Here is a 17,139-nt window from a genome sequence, read left to right as displayed (position 1 = left end):
TCTGGCTAATAAAATGGTTCCCCGGAATCTGACCTGTTTCCGCTCCTTCTACTTCCCAATGAGATCTAGACTCCCCTTTTCTTTCCTCATCTGATTTGCAAGTGGGGGCCCTGGGGACACCATGCTTGCACGTTCATACCTAACAGATCTAGGGGACGGGGCATAAGGTGTCCTTGCAATTCTGAGCTGTTCAGAAGCCCTGCTTCAGGGGCAGCTGCAGGGAGAGTGTCTCTCAGGATGTGTGATGAGGTGTTGGCTATCAGCTCAGGTTCAGCTGGAGGCCATTTCCCCATTTCAGATGTTAGATTTGGACTCTGTCGCTATCCAATTGGTTGTATTTTTGGAAGGTCTATAAGGAAGATACCAATATGAGGAGTTAAGACCCCTGGACTTCTGGCTTAGATAGCTAAGATTTCAGAAAGTGAGTGAATTGGAACCCTTAGACATTGCTGGTGGGACTGTAAAATTTAGTGCAGTTGCTGAGGAAAGCATATTGGCAGTTCCTCAAAAAATGTTAAACATTTGATGAAGCAATTTCACTCCCAGCTATATACCCAAGAGAAGCGAAACCATATGTTCACACAAAGACTTGTACACAAATTTCATAGCAGCCAAATATTCGTAATTGCTAAAAAGTGGTAGCGACCTAACGTCCATTGACTGATGAATGGATAAACAAATTGGATCGTCGTACAAAAGGATATCATTCAGCCATAAAGCTAGAAGGAGGTGCTAATGCACGCTTTAAGATGGATGGCCAGCAAAGCACCACACAAAGTGAATGAAGTCAGACACAAAAGACCACATATTATGTTACTTCATTTCTATGAAATGGTCAGAACAGGTGAATCTACAGACGGTAAGTAGGTTAGCGGCCGCCAAGGGTTGGGACGGGATGAATGGGGAGTGACGACGTAATGGGTAGGGGTTTCCTTGGGGGTAATGGACATATCTTGGAAGTGGACGGTGCTGATGGTTACACAACATTGCGAATGTCATGAAAGTCACTAAATTATATACTTGAAAAATGGTTAAAATGGTAATTTTTATGTTGTGAATTTTATCTCAAAAGAAAAGTGAGCAAAGTCATCTTTCAGCCTCCTGTGTATACAGAGTAGTGAAGCAGTGGTGTTTCAGATGTCCTTCTGTCCTGGTTCTTACAGATTCTGAAGTTGGATAGGCCTGAATCCACTTTAGAATGCTCCTGCAGAATAGGACAAAATGCAAGATCGGTGTCTCTCTAATCCCAGGAGCAGGCAACGATTTCTCTCCTGTGACACCATGGGGACAAGGTATTGGTATTTTTATGTTTCATCTGTTATTCTGATGGTCTTTGGTGTCTGCACTCAATTTTCCCACTTGCCCTAGAGGCCCAGGACTTGTCCAGGCAAGATTCTAGGCCCACTGTGTGCCCTGAGTTGTCCCTGGTCTCTCTCCACAGTGTGTCTCTGCCCAAGAAGGAGTAATTCACAGGCTCACACCTTCCATGGACCCCTGTTCAGACTTTTGTGTCAGGTTCTGTCCTGGGCCTGAGGATCTAAAATGAACAAGATGGAGTTCCTGCTCTCAGGGAACCGGTCGGGGAGGCAGAAAGGTGCCTGAGAACCACTGGTGTGATAGAGGACATGCGTGAGGTGATGGGGGGAAGGGTCCATGGGGAGACACCTGCACAGAATCTGGAGAGACAGGCAAGAATTCGTCAGGAAGACAAGGCAAAGAGCCATGATGTGTGAAAGGGCCTGGAACACTGAGGGAAAGAGTTGAGAATGGAGTTGGGGGTGGGTAAGTAGACAAGCAGATAAAGTTGGACCACTAGATAGGGGCAAAGCTTGCAATGCCTCGTACACTAGCCTGAGTTTAGAATTTATCCTGATAGCAAAGGAAAACCACTCAAGGAATTTAGGAAGGGAAGCTCCATCATTTGATTTGCATTTCAGGGGGTAGGTCATCTTGGGAGAAAAATAGAGGCTAGATCAGAGAAAGAGTGGCATGGGGGTTGGCAGGAGGCTGCCTCAGAGTCCATGCGAGATGATGGAGCCAGACAGAGGCCATGTGCATGAAGGAGACAGAGACAGAACTAGCTGGGCTGAGATGCTGATTAGCTGGTGGTGGTTCAGGAAGGCAGGAGGAATAGGGAGAGAATAGGCAGTTCTGGGAGACCCCTGGACTTCTGGCTTGGGTAGGAGTCATCATGTGACAAGAGACCCAAAGGAGGAGCAGATTTGGAAGACAGATGACAGGATGAGTGTGGGGCAGGGTGAGCCTAAGTGCCTGAGGCACATCCAAGTAGAAAGGTCCAGCAGACCAGTGGGTAGAGAGTTGGCACCTAGGTTGGAAGGCTGGGTGACTTCCGCCTGTGTTTCCCTGTGTGCATGTTCCATTCCTCCCCAGGAGTTCAGTTTTGGGAACTGTGACCTGGAAGCTGCAGGTGTCTGCTCCTGTCAAGGTTATTCTGGTTTAAACTCTCTCGTCCTGTTGGCATGTGATTTCATGCTTTTCACTTCTCCCTTTAAATGGAAATGCAGAAAGAAAATGATCTTCGCCCTCCAGTGGGGATTGAGATTTTTTTTTTCCTCTCTCAGCTCTGACACCTGCTACTGTTTCACTCGCTATTAAAGGTCTGTGTGACCGGGTGGCTTGCCTCAGGCAGTGCTAAATGGGTGTGTGGGAGGGCCCGGAGAAGAGTCAGGAAAGAGGTATTAGAAAGTGACTCACAAAGATGGGCAAGCTGGGGCTTGGGAGCCAGGGCGAGGGTTTCCCAGGAAGGACCCATGGTATGTGCCCCAGAATAAAGCTGCCACCCCATCTCTAGTACCTAAGGCTCTGCAGCCCTTTCTAGGGCTCCTTCCTACCACTCACCTCCTCTCATCTGCCTTCTGGCCACGCTGTATTCTGCCTTGTCTAAGGTCACACAGCTCATACACAGTGGAACCAGAATACAAAGTTGGGTCGCAGATGTCAGTGTGCCCTTTATCCCTCCACTCCAATGCCTCTGTCACCATGACAAATGATTCCATCAGGGGGAGAATAAAGGGCAAGCTACCTGCCAACCCAACCCAGCCCAACCCTCCTTGGCTCTAACCATGAATGACCTGGTGGGGGGGGGGGGGTGGTTCCACCTGTAAGGCCAGCCATCGAGAGAGAGAGAGAGAACAGGCTGGGGTGTTCTGTGCAGCCCCTTGTTCTGCTTCCTGTGGGAGCCTGCCACCACCTTGGTTTCCTCTTCCTCTTCAGCCCTGCTCAGGCTGTAGAGCAAGGTGGGAGCCACCTTCTAGTCCCAGGTTGTTTGCCAATCTATTCTCTTGCAAACAAATCCTGCCTTGTGGTATTGTTGCTGTAATGGGAAAGAGGTTCATCTATTACCAATTCTGCACTGTGGGCAGACTTTTAAGGGATCTGTTTTCAGTTCCATATTAATCTGCTTTCTGCTATAGCTCCAAATATCTTCTGCTCATAAATGTGGGGTCATTTTACTTATGGGCTCAGGGTGGACAGGGGATAATATTTCCCTTCTTACATTTTCAAATGAGGCAAGGTTAAAGGAACTTGTCCTACCTCAAGACAATACCTGAAAGGATTTGGGCAAGATAAAAACCCAAATCCTTTACCTATGAAAAGTCTTTGCACAACAGAGCTGATAAGAAGCATATGTATTGTGTGTGTGTGTGTGTGTGTGTGTGTGTGTGCACGTGCCCACATGCAAGCATGCACATTCAAGCTGTTGAGATCTCAAACTACCCTTCTTGGCCAGCAGTACTTCCTTACTGGAAAGAAGAGGAGTCTCAGTGATGTTCAAGGCTTCCTTTTTATCTGGGAACACTGTGGGTCTTCAAAGGACTAAATCAAAGAGTCGGAGATCCTTCCTCATGTTCTTCAGGCTGGCCGAGGGCACATTTTTCTAGATCCTCTTCCTGTTTCTCCCAGAGAGCTCTAGGCTGAGACCCTGCTGGTTAGAAATCCCTCATCACAAGGTTTTGCCGGAGTTTAATCTCCCTAATCCATATGATGTCAAGGCATTATGTCATGTTTAACAAATGAAAACCACACATCTTGGCCTCGGTGGGCAGACCAGTCAGAGGTAAGCTGTCGGAGGCCAGGAGTGTAATCTTGGAATGGACCCAGGAATTCTGCAGCCACCCACCCCACCCTGCATCTGCTGCCCCAACCATTTTTCCTCTTATGCCAGTCCCTGCTGAGCTTAAGGAGCAGGAAGGAGTTCTAACCCAGAAAGGAAGATTTAAATGTCCTTAATTCTCTGCCCTGAAACATCGTTCATTAAAACCCTAATGCTTCAATCTTTTTTTAAATTGCATTTCTTGATTTATCTCCCCTCTCCTCAAATGGGAACCTAGCGACTTGCAATTACCATTATCTGAGAGGAGATGTGCTTGCGTACATAGCCAGGGGCTTAGATGTGCTTATTATTTGCAGAGTGTGTTTTGTGCTTTCCCAGGTTTTTCCTTGCTTACGTGATGCTACTTAAAATCTACTGTGTAATCTTCACACTCTGGGTCTCATTTACTTTCAGGTTTCTGGGCCTTCAGATCTGTGTGTGGCCTGCCCATCTATGTATTATTCATAGACACACCTGTTCTCAAGTAAGAATCCAAATAGAGATTAATTTATTTTTTTTTTTAAATCGGAAGAGAAGGAATCACAGCTCTGGTTGTAAACCCACTGCCCCCTCCACTCAGAAGTTATTCCCAAAACATCTCTCAAAAGCCCTTCTCTCCACAGCAAAAGCCTGCCTCCTCTCCAAAGGAGATCTCCAGCAGGGTGCCTGCTGTGGGGACCTCTGGCCAGAGGCACGCCTCTGTAACCTTGGATGTTGTTCAGTTGTGTTCTTTGCCTGACAGGAATGGTTCAGCTGTGAGAGCAGGCCTGGAAGCACTGGAAAACCTTTAATTTTGATATAAAAAAATTTCCAGAATTTAGAGGAGGGAGCACATTGTATCCTAGGAGAATCTTGCAAGGCTTACGTTATTGTCAGACTTTAACCTCTGCTAATATTGATTAGTTTTGTTCCTAAAATTAACTTAAAACATATTTGACGTAGTCTTGCAATTGAGGATTACTCCTAATCTCTTAGTAATTCCTTTAGTATGTAGTTGTCTTTGAGCTTCTTCATTGCACTGGCTTGAATAACACCTCATGCTATGGTAGATTTTTCTCCCAGAATGAACCAGCTGTCATTTTGTCACAAAGCAATGCAGCAGGCGGCCATGACCTAAGTGGCAGAGAAACCCAGGAAAACTCCTGACAGGAAGTTGATATTCTGAATTTAACAAAACTACAAAGATGTTTGTGACTTTGTAACCCAGTTTACATGATTGAAAGTATAGCCCCTGGGGTTAGGACAGACTCTACCACATATTGGTCAGCAGACCTGGGACAGGCTATTTAACATCTCTAAAGGTACATAACCTCAGCTGGAGTAAGACAGAGAGACAGAGAGAGGGAGAAGCTAAAGGATTAAATAAGATATTACATTTTAATGTCAAACACCTTCAGTAAGTGATAGGGATTGCATTATTACAGTTGAGTTTTTAAACCGAGATTTAAAAGCATGACACTGAATGGGAGAAGCTGACATGTGGCTAAGAGCATAGGATGGTTTGTGGTGAGGATAGCCATCTCCATGACAACCACAGTGCCTTCCACTTAGCAGGTTTCCTGGCAAATCACCCAAGGCACCATTTTGCTTATAGCTCAGATTCCCTGGCTCTTCCAGGAGTTTTATGAATAAAGATTAAGAAATGTTTTCTTCTTTTTAGTATAAGAATAGATTTTATTAATTTTAATTATACAAGTATTACAGAAATATATTCTCTTTTTAAAAACCTTAAACTTTACAGGTAAGGCTGATATCTTCTTTGAACACCATGTCTAGCCCTCACCTCCACCCCAGGAAAGACTCACGCCATCAGTTTGATGTGTCATCTTCTATACACTTACACTTCTATACCACCTGTGGTATCTATACCCATAGAAAAAAAAATAATATCACTTAATGTGCATGAGTGTGTTTATATATGTTATCATATTAAGTGTCATATTACAGCTTGATTTTTATTCACACCACAATAGGTCTTGAAGGTCCTTCCATGTCAGTACATATAGTACATTTTTTAAAAACTGCTATACAGGTGTGTGCGTGTGTGTGGTATGGATAAACTACATTTTATTTAGCCAATCCCATTTTGATGGTCATTTTGGACCATGGACTTGTTGCTATTGCAAACAAAGTTGCCACAAAATTCTTGGACCTGCGTTCTGAGTACGTGGATAATTGTTTTTCTGGGGGAGATATGGAGAAGCTGAATCACTGACTCATAACGTATGAACATTTTTAACTTTAAAAAATGTTTATTTGTTTTTGAGAGAGACAGAGAGAGAGTGTGAGTGCGGGAGGGACAGAGAGAGAGGGACACAGAGGGTATGAAGTGATCTCTGCGCTGACAGTAGAGAACCAGATGCTGGGCTGGAACTCACGAACCTGTGAGATCATGACATGAGCTGAAGTTGGACACTTAACCGACTGAGCCACCCAGGCACCTTGAACGTTTTTCACTTTAATAGATACTGCCAAATTACTCTGCAAAATGATCATACCAGCTTACAATCCCACTGATACAGCATGGAAAAATTTTTTTTCTTTTTAACTTTTTCCAATTTAGTAGGTAAAAAAAAATTCCTCATGTTTGAATTTCCATTTTTCTAATTACCAATATGGAGCATTTTGGTCACACATTTTGCAGCCATTCATATTTCCTTTTTATTTATATTTTACTTTTTTATTTCATAAATTTTACACTTATATTTTGCATTTATATTTCTGTGAATTAGAATTTTATATCTTTAGAATATTTTTATTGGATTATTTTGTTTTTATTTGATCTGTAGATGTTCTTTATATACTCTGGATACTGATCCTTTGCTGTAAGTATTTTCTCATTTTTTTTTCTTTAATTTTGTTTATGGTGTCTTCTGTCATACAGAAGTTCTTATTTTTGAGGTAGTCAAATTTTTCAGTCTTTCATGTGTTTTTGTACCTTGTTTCCTTTTCTATACCAAGTCATGAAAAACATCTTCCTGCATCATATTAAAATATTTCTTTGCATCTAGGTTCTTCATGAGAAGAATATTCTAGGTATGTAAGGCATTACCTACATAGCAGGTGTAGCTGCCCAACCCAGGTGGGAGGTTTAGACCCTGACATCGCAGAACTGTCACACAATCCTCACTGAAGACTTGAGCAATCCCAACAGTTTCCAGCAGAGGACAGTGTCTGAGCGAGTGTGCCTCCCTATATTGGGACCCTCAGGGGTTCCCTGACTCACCAAAGGGAACATTTTAACTGCTCTAAAATTAGCAAGTGCCAGTGAAGAGAAAATATGTCTAGTCAGGGAAAAGATGAGGAGCAAAGTCTGTTGCAAGTGTGCTACATGGTGGGAAATAAAACAGGACCCAGGGGAAAGTGTCCTGGTATAGTCTGTGTGTTATGTCTGCATTTGGGGAAGAACTGATCAAAGTTAGCCAGGATCACAGAAGGTTTTCTCCAAGGGCAGCTTTGATGTCTGCTTATGTCTGGTCCACACACTTGAGATGAAATCTCAAGCTCTATGGAGGAAATGTGATTTACTGGACAAACAGCAAGCAGGATGGAAACATGCAATCCCCAAACTTATCCTTTTGATTCCATCAATAATGCAAACCCTGTCTTCTTCAGAGGGGAAACTGAGGAAACAACAGGCAGTGCTATTCAGTACAGTTCCCACCCCACCTCACCCCAGGCACATCCTGGGCTAGCAGGTGTTTTCTTGTTTCTTGGTTAATACCATCCAAGGTGGGATTAACGATATCATCATGAACCCAGAAGAGATTTGGTGGTGAAATTCATAGATTTTGATAAGTATATTGAACCACACAAATTTGCAAATCTGACTCAGCCTCTCAGCTCACGTGCTGGGCTGTCTCTGTTGTCCCTGCTCATCCATTCTCCACCTTTCTGGCCCTGCCTTGTGCCCGGGGAGACTGCCTGTGCGAACTGAGTCGCAGTTCCTTGTTCATTGGTTTCTGATTTGGATGAACTGATGAGAAGCACCTGCAAGAAGAGAGGTTTATGGATTTATTCCCCAGGCTCCCTGCCTGCTGGGCTGTGGCTGGCAGCAGCTTCATTTCTCTGCAGACTCAGGGTAGTCCTACAGCTATAGGAAAAATTAACCACTCTCTCTTCTTCCCCTCTCATGCCTTGGGGTGTTAGAGCTTTCCAGATAGCCTGGGTGCTTCTCTAACCCTGGGTTGGCCTCCTTTAGTCCTTTATTAACTTCTCTTTAGTCATCTCTTCTGAGTGTACTGTTTGATCCCTGCCCCAACTCAATCCAGACTAATGCAGAAACCTAAATCTATCTGGATCTTCATCCTGAAACAGATCAAATGTACTATTAAAATTTTATCATATGCACACACAATCTCCAAGCCCAGTGGTGCCTGCTGCCCACACGCTTTTCCAAGAGCCAGTACAAGTCATTGCAAACCTGCCTAAAAAAACCCTCAATAGCTGGGTTCATTTTCTGTAATTCTCTAGTGTTTAGTTATCAAAGACCCCTTCCCCTAGGCTCACAGAAATGTCTCATTGCTATAAATGCTCTTCAATTCCATTTTAAACTTTAAAGGCAAACAACCTGGAAGATGAAAGGATCACAAGAACCAATTTTGATGCCTTGATGGTTTGACTAATTCATTGAGAGATGGTTGTAGAAAGTTGCCACAGATGTAAATTATTGCATTTCTAGGCAACTCTCCCCTTCAGGGAGCGGAATGCTGTTCTGTAAGCTAAATAGTCACAATAAACAAGCACTGCAAGTAGATAGGTGCCCATCTCTCCACCAGATACACATGACAAAGTGACCTGGTGCCCCACCCCATCCCTTCTCTTCTCCTTCCACCTGCAGCAGAGGTATGAGTGAACAAAGCCCAGAGATCCCATTAGGAGGAAGGGACCCTGATCAATACATGAGATCACCAAGAATACCTGAGAGAAGTTTGGACACCTGCTTTAATTAAACACTAGGTGAGTTTTATTCACTGAAGACTGTTCCAGTTATATCACTTGTCCTTTCTGGGTACATCACTTCTGCAGTTGTAGCTGATCCACTCTACCTCATTCCCAATCCAGTTCCCACACCACATGCAGCCCTTATCTAGTGACCTAAGAGACACCCTTGATGCTTTTTCCGGCTCTGACCACACGCGCTCGCTATCCATGCCCAAGGACTGTGTATTTCATCTACGTCTCTGTACTCTGTGTTCTCCTCACTCCCACCACCAGCACTCAGCAGAACCCCCTGGACCACTCTACTGGCTTCATAACTGGTGTACCCTCCTGCCATCTGCACTCCCCTCTCCATGGCACAGCCAGAGTGAGGGTTACGACTTGTGATTCTGTCCCTGATACCTTTCTGCTTGAAATCCTTCAAAGACTCCCCATTGCTTTGAGGATAAAGACCAAAAGCTTTATAAACCTGCCAAGCTACATAACCTGCAGGGTCCCTCCTGTGTCATCTGATACCGTGCCTCCCTCTGCCATTGTCTGTGTCCCTTCCTTGGGTCTTCTTTCTGAGCCTCAAACTTGCCATGTTCCATTTCGGCTTATGTCCTGTGCCTTTGCCTGTACTGTTCTCACCACCACAACACTGACCTTTGCCTAGTAAACACCTTTAGACCCTGCCTCAAACAGCCCCATCCCCAGGGAAGCCTTCCCTTACCTGAGACTTGGCAGGTCCCTGTTACACACTCCCCTGCCATGCTCACAGGCTGTAATTATAAACTTAACTGAGAGATAGGTGCCCGTTTCCTCCACTAGAATGTACATCTTGTGAAACTGGGAATAGTGTCTGTCTTTGTTTACTTGGCATTGTGCCTGGCACATGGGGCAATCTGAAACAAGACTTGCTGAAAAAAATTAATGGATGTTATCATGCTCTTTCCTTTAATATCAGCTAGTGGTGTCAGCACCTCCCCAGACCAAAGAAATGTAGGTCCAGGGTCTGGAGAGATGTAGACAAGGTACCAATCAGAGTTAGGGGGTAAACTAGATTTTTCTCTGACAGCCAGCAATTCTGTGACTTGGGGGATATTCATATCCTCTTGTCTCTTCAGTCTGTAGACACTCCCCCAATCTGGCTCTGTCTTGTGCCAGTGTTGTTGTGTCCATGCCCATACACACCCCCAGCCTGTGACCATAAGAGCCCCTCTTCCTTGTGACCTCAAGGCCTCACTTATTCTTGGCCTGGGAAACCTGAGCCCTCCACTTCCAAGCCTGCTTCTGAGCAGATACAATAAAGCACTTAAAAGCCAGTTGGTATCCAGGAACTTCTTTCCTCCCACATTATTGGCAATGCAAATGATGGATTAAAGTACAAGCAAAAAAGGTTTTGTTCAGAAGTTTGAGTTTTCAGAACCATCCCCAGGGTAATAAAATGGCAAAGGGAAAACCAAGCACACAAGCCTTTCCTTCCATTCCCCAAGTGTCAGCCAAGATTGCGGCCTAAGTGACGTATAAGAAGGAAAGGAGCCAGGGATGGATGAGGGAATTGTCTAAACGAATGGTTCTCAAACTTGAGCATGCATCAGGATTACTTGGAAGGCATAGTAAAGTAAACACAGATAGCTGGACCCCACTGTCAAAATTTCTGATTCAGTTAGTCTAGGGTGGTGCCCAAGAATCTGCATTTCTAACAAGTTTCCAGGTGAGGCCAATGCTGTTGGTCTGTGGGGACCACACCTTGGGAACCACTGTGCCACACTACACTGTCTCCCCTCATATGCAAATTTTCATGTGTATTCCAATGATGTGGTTGTTGAAGCCTAGACTCAGATTGAGTAGGTTGGACTGGAGCTTGGTGCCCAGGCTGCCACAGTGAGGACCACATACTCAGAAGCAAGACTCAGGTAAGCCATCACTTTCTTGAGCCTTGGTCCTCTTTGATAGAGATCTCTTCCTCCCTTTATGCCTTCTTGGGATATTAGGGGATGTTTTGGATGACCTTAGAAAGAGGGGGTACCTCATTCTAACTGAAGTTTCCAAGGTCTCATTGGTCTAGCCAACAGGAATCCAATGTCTGCATGCCAAGGGAGGCTTTTATCCCAGAAGGAAACCTGGCCTTCCTTTACCCCCTTTGCTGAAAAGCCCCTTACTCAGAGTGCTGATGGGTGTGAAGAGGAAATACGGTGTAAAAGATATACAGACACACCTGGGATATATCACGGGTTTGGTTCCAGGCCACCACTGTAAAGCAAATATTTCAATAAAGTGAATTAAATGGACTTTTTGGTTTCCCAGTGCATATAAAAGTTATATTTACACTATACTGTAGTCCATTAAAGCTATGCAACAACATTGTCTAGAAAAATAATGTATATACCTCAATTAAAAATATTTTGCTAAAAAATGCTAATCATCATCTGAGCTTTCAATAAGTGATTCTTACTGAACAAATATATATATATATATATATATATATATATATATACACACCAAATATAATAATAATGAAAAGTTTGAAATGTGAGAATTACCAAAATGTGACACAGAGACACAGAGTGACAAATGCTGTTAGAAAATGGTGCCGATAAACTTGCTTGATGCAGGGTTGCTGTGCAAGCCTTCAATTGATAAAAAACAAAACAAAACAAAACAAAAAACCCCACAATATCTATGAAGCACAATAAAGCAAAGCACAATGAAATGGGGTATGTCTGCAGTGGAACAATCATGCTTCCAGGTCAGACAGATGGATAGTGTCTCTCTACTGGGAGGTGGGTCTCACTGAGACTATACAAGGTTAGGGAGTTAATATGGAAAAGTAAAATTTTCTCCTTTGGAAGAGAAGATTATGTGTTATAGCATTTCATTTAAAAGCAGGAGCTCTGGGCTTACATGTTTAAATGAAATAGAATTTGTAAACTGTTTACCACAGTGCTTGGCTCTTAGTACATAATGAATGATGGCTATTGTTATTTTTTTTAACAGGACGTACTAATCATAGTAAAATCAGAATCCATATCAAGAGGAAGATGGGTAGCCTAAGAGCCTATAGAATAAAACAGCAGGACTGTTCAGCCATTGGGACCTCCTTTTCCCTGCCTGCTCAACGCCTGGCCCACAGAGATGCTCGGTACACATTTGTTGGACAGAAGGAAGGGATTACACAAGTCTAGGAAAGTTAGGAGATGGGCGGATTTGAGCTCATGGAAATCTTCCCAAGGGAAAGGATGATGAAAACACCTGAATTCTTTAAAGTGGGGGTTTTTGGGCCCTGAGGAACCTTGCTCAGTTTCTTTATTTATACAATTGGTCGTACCGCTACTTTACAGGGTTATTACAGAAACACTTGACAATGCATGCCAAAGTGCTGGGTTAATTGTAAAGCACAAATCAAGTATTAGCTGTTTTAATCAAGTGGAGCAATTACTGAACAGATCCTTTGGGCTGTGACAATTTCAATGCTATGCTGAGACCGAGAGTAAAGGTTTCCCGCCCTCAAGGCAATGACATATTGGCTTTGCCTTTTAGGTTGGCTCTTGTGTGCTAGAAAAATCTCTGAACTTCTTCATATTATTTGCTAAATGGGACATAACTCTCTTCAGAAGGCCTGCGTACAGGTGGGTGAACAGGTAAAGCCACCTGAGAAGGAAGAAGGGCCCATATTGGTGGGTAATACAGGGTGTCCCTGAGCCTGGCTGGTGAGGAGCTGCACTCAAACCTCCCTCCCTCCCCTCCACAGCCTCCTGCACCTCATTTATTGTTAATGCTGTTTCCACTGGCTCGTTTGCAAATAGCTTGAATAAAACATCAGAGCAGGGAGGGGGGCAGCACTCATAGTCTTCCATGACTGCCTCTGCTGTGTTCCTTCCCTCCTTCCTTTTTCTCAGTTTCCTTCTCCCTTCATTACTCTGATTAACAGTCATGATATAATTGGCTTGTCCTGAAACAGCCAAATAGGACTCACGGGCTCTTGCAGGGATGGTGAGGAGAATGGTTCAGACAGGCCCAGCATTTGTTTTTGCTTTCTGTTTTCCTGGATGGAGGGAGGAAAAAAGCAAAGGCTGAATTTGCAACCTTAGAGAGGAGATCTGAGGATCAAGTGGTGGCTCTGCTCCTCCCAGGAAACTGTCTCAGACCACAGGAGGATGGCAAGGGCTCATATCGTGGAGAGGACCACTCAGGCCCTGTCGGGTCGGAAGCCCCATGGCTGCTACCACAGGGGACACCAGTCCAGCTAGAGAGGCAAACCTATGCACCATCTGAGACAAGGCTGATTAGGGAAAACACAGCCATAGAGACATATACTGAACATGAGGCTCAATCCATACCCCCAGCTGCACAGGGAACAGTTTCTGTTATTTTCTCTAGCTTAGCTTAATTACTGACTCTCCTGTTTCTTCCAGCAACTACTTCCTTGTGTTTCCTGATAGCTTTCTCACTAAAAAGTGCATCCCTTAAAACACTATAATTTAGCACTGCCAATTTCTAAAACTGTGGTAGGTCTTTAAAATCATTTTTAACCTACAAATTCCACAAACTCCCTCTTATTTTTTATAAATTTTCTGTTTGAGATCCTGAGCCTTTTAACCTGTCAAGTTTCCCACAGTCTGGAGTTAGCTGATTGCATATTCAAAGAACAGTTTAATATGTTCCAATGAGACTGTATTTCCTGCAGATTAGTAGCAGGATCCAAAGGCTCGATTAGGCTTAAGTTTGATCCCTTTGGCAAGATTATAGATGGTGGTGTGTTTTTCATCAGGAGGCACATCGTGTCTGCATGTCCCCTTTTTGTGATATTAGCAGCTGTTGATGGCTAATGCCTGGATCCACTCATTCACTGGGGTGGCAAAATGGTGATGTTCTATCATTTCTTTTTTTCATTTATTGTTGGATACTTCCACAAAGAGATATTTCCTCTCATCTACAATTTGGTTACCCAGTGGTATCATTCACAAAGGCAAGCCAAATGCTTGATTCTTTGTCTTTATGTATCAGTTTTCCAGATAATGAGTAAATTCTTCTCATCCTTCACTAGTGATCAGTTAAATTTTTTTCACTAGAAAAAATCACTAGAAACTATGGCTTTAAACATATTTGATGGATTCAAATATATTTCTACAATTATTATCCTATTGAAATACAAACTTGCCATCTTTGGCAAGTGGGAGTTTCTTCAGTTGGCTCCTGAAACCTTTGGGCATGGTGCCAGTAGTCTTTGATGCCTTTCTTGCTATTCAGGATGATGAGGTTCAGCTTATATACCTGCCCCAGACCCAAAACCAGCCCTTCCTCCAAGAAGCCCTGATTTCTTAGACTGGGATATGGTGCCAGTGATACTCATTGCTAATTTGCTACAATATTAGTCACTGTTTTTAGTCCTTTCAGTGGACAGACCTAAGGAATTAATGGGCGGGGGGGGGGGGCATATCTATGTACAGTCAGTTCTGCTATAATGCTTGTTTTGAAAATGTAAACTTGTTCAAACATGATCGGTATATTAAGGAACAATTTGAGCCCAACACAGATTTTGTGTTTGGCTATGGGTGGTTTCATACAGGAGAAATATTGGGTGAAGGCAGAAAACCGCACCCAGCTGATCCAAGCTGCTTAAGAATACATGAAACAGTGAAAAAACAATCAGGACTAATCTTTCCAACAGACAGAGAGAAAGCACAGCTATACACAAAGGCCTTAAACCCAAATTGCCAAATCCTGCAGAAGTGGCATCTTTTGCTGCGATGAGTGGCTGGTTTGGTGGTTCGGAATATCTCCAATCTCCAGAATTTTCAGCTGTCAGGTGAAGCCACAAGTACAGACTAGAAAGCAGCAAAAGAATTTCCAGCAGCGACACAGAAGCTACCCGAAGGAGCTGTGCATCGGGTCACATACTCGATGGTGATGAAACAGGTATCTATTATAAATGCAATGCTCAAACGGCCTCCATCTCAAAGGCAGAAAAACATGACCCAGGATTTAAGGCTACAAAAGATCTTGGAACTCTTAGCACCAATGCCCAACAGAGGCTAATGAGCCAGCCGCCCACACACAGCAGGTATTCCAACTTTCTACCCAGTTTCAACTAAGCCTCCTTCCCACTGCTTCACAATAACCAACAAGCCACACCCTTCCGAGCCCCCTTCCACAAGCAACCCTCAGGTCTTGTTCAAGGCAAAGTGCCATATTTATTGTCCTATTTATGTATTTCTTACTAATTTAACATGTATAGAATTGCGCCACCATCTTTGCTAAATGTCTACCCTTAAAAAAATGTCACCGATGAAGTGTTTGAGTGTTGTGCCTTTATTCTCATTTCTGCCATAAGCCTTGTGGCTTTTATGGAATGGTTTTGCACATGGCGATCATTCTTAGGACCACGTATATCATATTCTGCATGCACACACCTCGTGCGTTCGTATTCATCCTTCCAATTCAATTTCAGGGCTGTAAGATTTCCACTTACTTAACCTCTTCTGTAGTACATCTGTATCTCCTTTCCTCCATGCCAAAATCCTGGTTCTCAAGGATGTAGGAGATGGTAGAACATTCCATAAGTGCTCATTAGCTTTAGCCCATCTCACACACACAACATTATCAGAATAACAATACAAAAATTGCCACAACATATATAATTATTGACAATTCTCCCAGGGGAGAGTTCCGAGTGGTCACTCTCGAGAGTAGGCAGTGTAAAGACTGCCCCGGGACCCCTCAAGGCCTCATCCCAGACCCCCTTTCACTCACCGCTATTGGATTGGGCAAACTCCTTTCTAGATTCAGCTGCTGTTCTCAAATTGGCTGTACTTCTGTCAGCTTCCCCTCCCTCCTTTAGCTTCCTCTGATACACCTGCTAATACCTTGCAAATCTTGAAGCTACTGGTGACGTGCCCTGCCTACTTGTGTTTTGGGGTTTCTGGGGATACCTTGTTGCTTGGACTTGTTGGAAGCGTTGTCCATGGCTTTTTAATTTTTTGCTCTCTAGCTGCTTCATCTTTGTGTGGGAATTCTGGGAGACTTAAAAACTGATCCACTGTCATTTGCTTTCCTCGTTTGATAAGCATTTTTTCATAGTTTGTCTTTGAATATTGACAATGATTTTTTTTAAATAGACACAGTGTTTTAAATTTTTATTTAGTCAAATCTATTTGAACTTCTATTATTTTTATGTTTAAAAAGTCCTTTGCCATATAGATGTCACGTAAAAATCTTTTTACAATTTCTTATGATATTTTAAGTTTCATTGTGTGTGTGTGTGTGTATGTGTGTGTACATATGTGTATGTGTGTGTGTGTGTGTGTGTATACTTCTCTCATATATCTCACTCATTTGAAATTATTTTATAAAATGCTGTGGGAGTAATATTTAAGTTAATTCTTTTCCTCCTGAAACATCTAATTACCCCAAATCCATTTGTTGAATTTGTAATTCTTCCTTTATTATAGATCAATTATAAATCTCAAGGTCTATATCTAGGTTATGTCTTCTTAATATGTGTATTTTTCTAGTTGTACCAAAATGTTTATTTATTTTATTTTTCAGCTTAATAGTATATTTTGAAGTCTAGGGCATGTCCCTCCTCATTATTTTTATTTTATTAAAAAAGAAAAGCTTAGTTGCTTTCTTTTTTTTTAAAGAATTTTTGTAATATTTATTTATTCTTGAGAGAGAGAGAGTGCAGGTGGGGGAGGAGCAGAAAGAGAGGGAGACACAGAATCTGAAGCAGGCTCCAGGCTCCGAGCTGTCAGCACAGAGCCCGATGCAGGGCTCAAACCCACAAACAACGAGATCATGACCTAAGTCAAAGTCAGATGCTCAACCAACTGAGCCACCTAGCAGCCCCAAAGCTTAGTTGCTTTCATCCACATTATTTCTTGATGAATTCCAGCAAAAGGAAAGTCCAAAGTCAATTTTTTGGGTAGCCCTTTGGTTCTCTGACAATTTCCTTATTTAAAATGTGACCATGTCTGCTTGTTTGATCTCTTCCAAATGTTGTACAATATCCTAAGAGGTTCTGTCCCTGGCTGCATCTCATGATGGGTTGGCAAGGCTCACAACAGCTTATTCAAGGCTCGGCAGAGAAGTGTGGGGTAAGG

General features: G+C 43.1%; 1 long non-coding RNA gene across 1 annotated transcript in view; it reads left to right on the top strand.

Annotated features, from left to right (window-relative positions):
- The window catches only part of LOC123584009, a 58,387-nt gene that overhangs the window by 26,020 nt on the left and 15,228 nt on the right, over positions 1-17,139 (top strand). Inside the window, exon 3 of the long non-coding RNA XR_006705111.1 lies at positions 1,164-1,292. This is a non-coding gene — a long non-coding RNA (uncharacterized LOC123584009). The remainder of the gene's footprint in view (positions 1-1,163; positions 1,293-17,139) is intronic.

This window comes from Leopardus geoffroyi, chromosome B3, assembly GCF_018350155.1.
Source record: "Leopardus geoffroyi isolate Oge1 chromosome B3, O.geoffroyi_Oge1_pat1.0, whole genome shotgun sequence".
In the NCBI taxonomy this organism is placed as follows: Eukaryota; Metazoa; Chordata; class Mammalia; order Carnivora; family Felidae; genus Leopardus; species Leopardus geoffroyi.
Note: the sequence above shows the minus strand (reverse complement) of the source record. Positions and strands in the feature narration are given on the sequence as shown.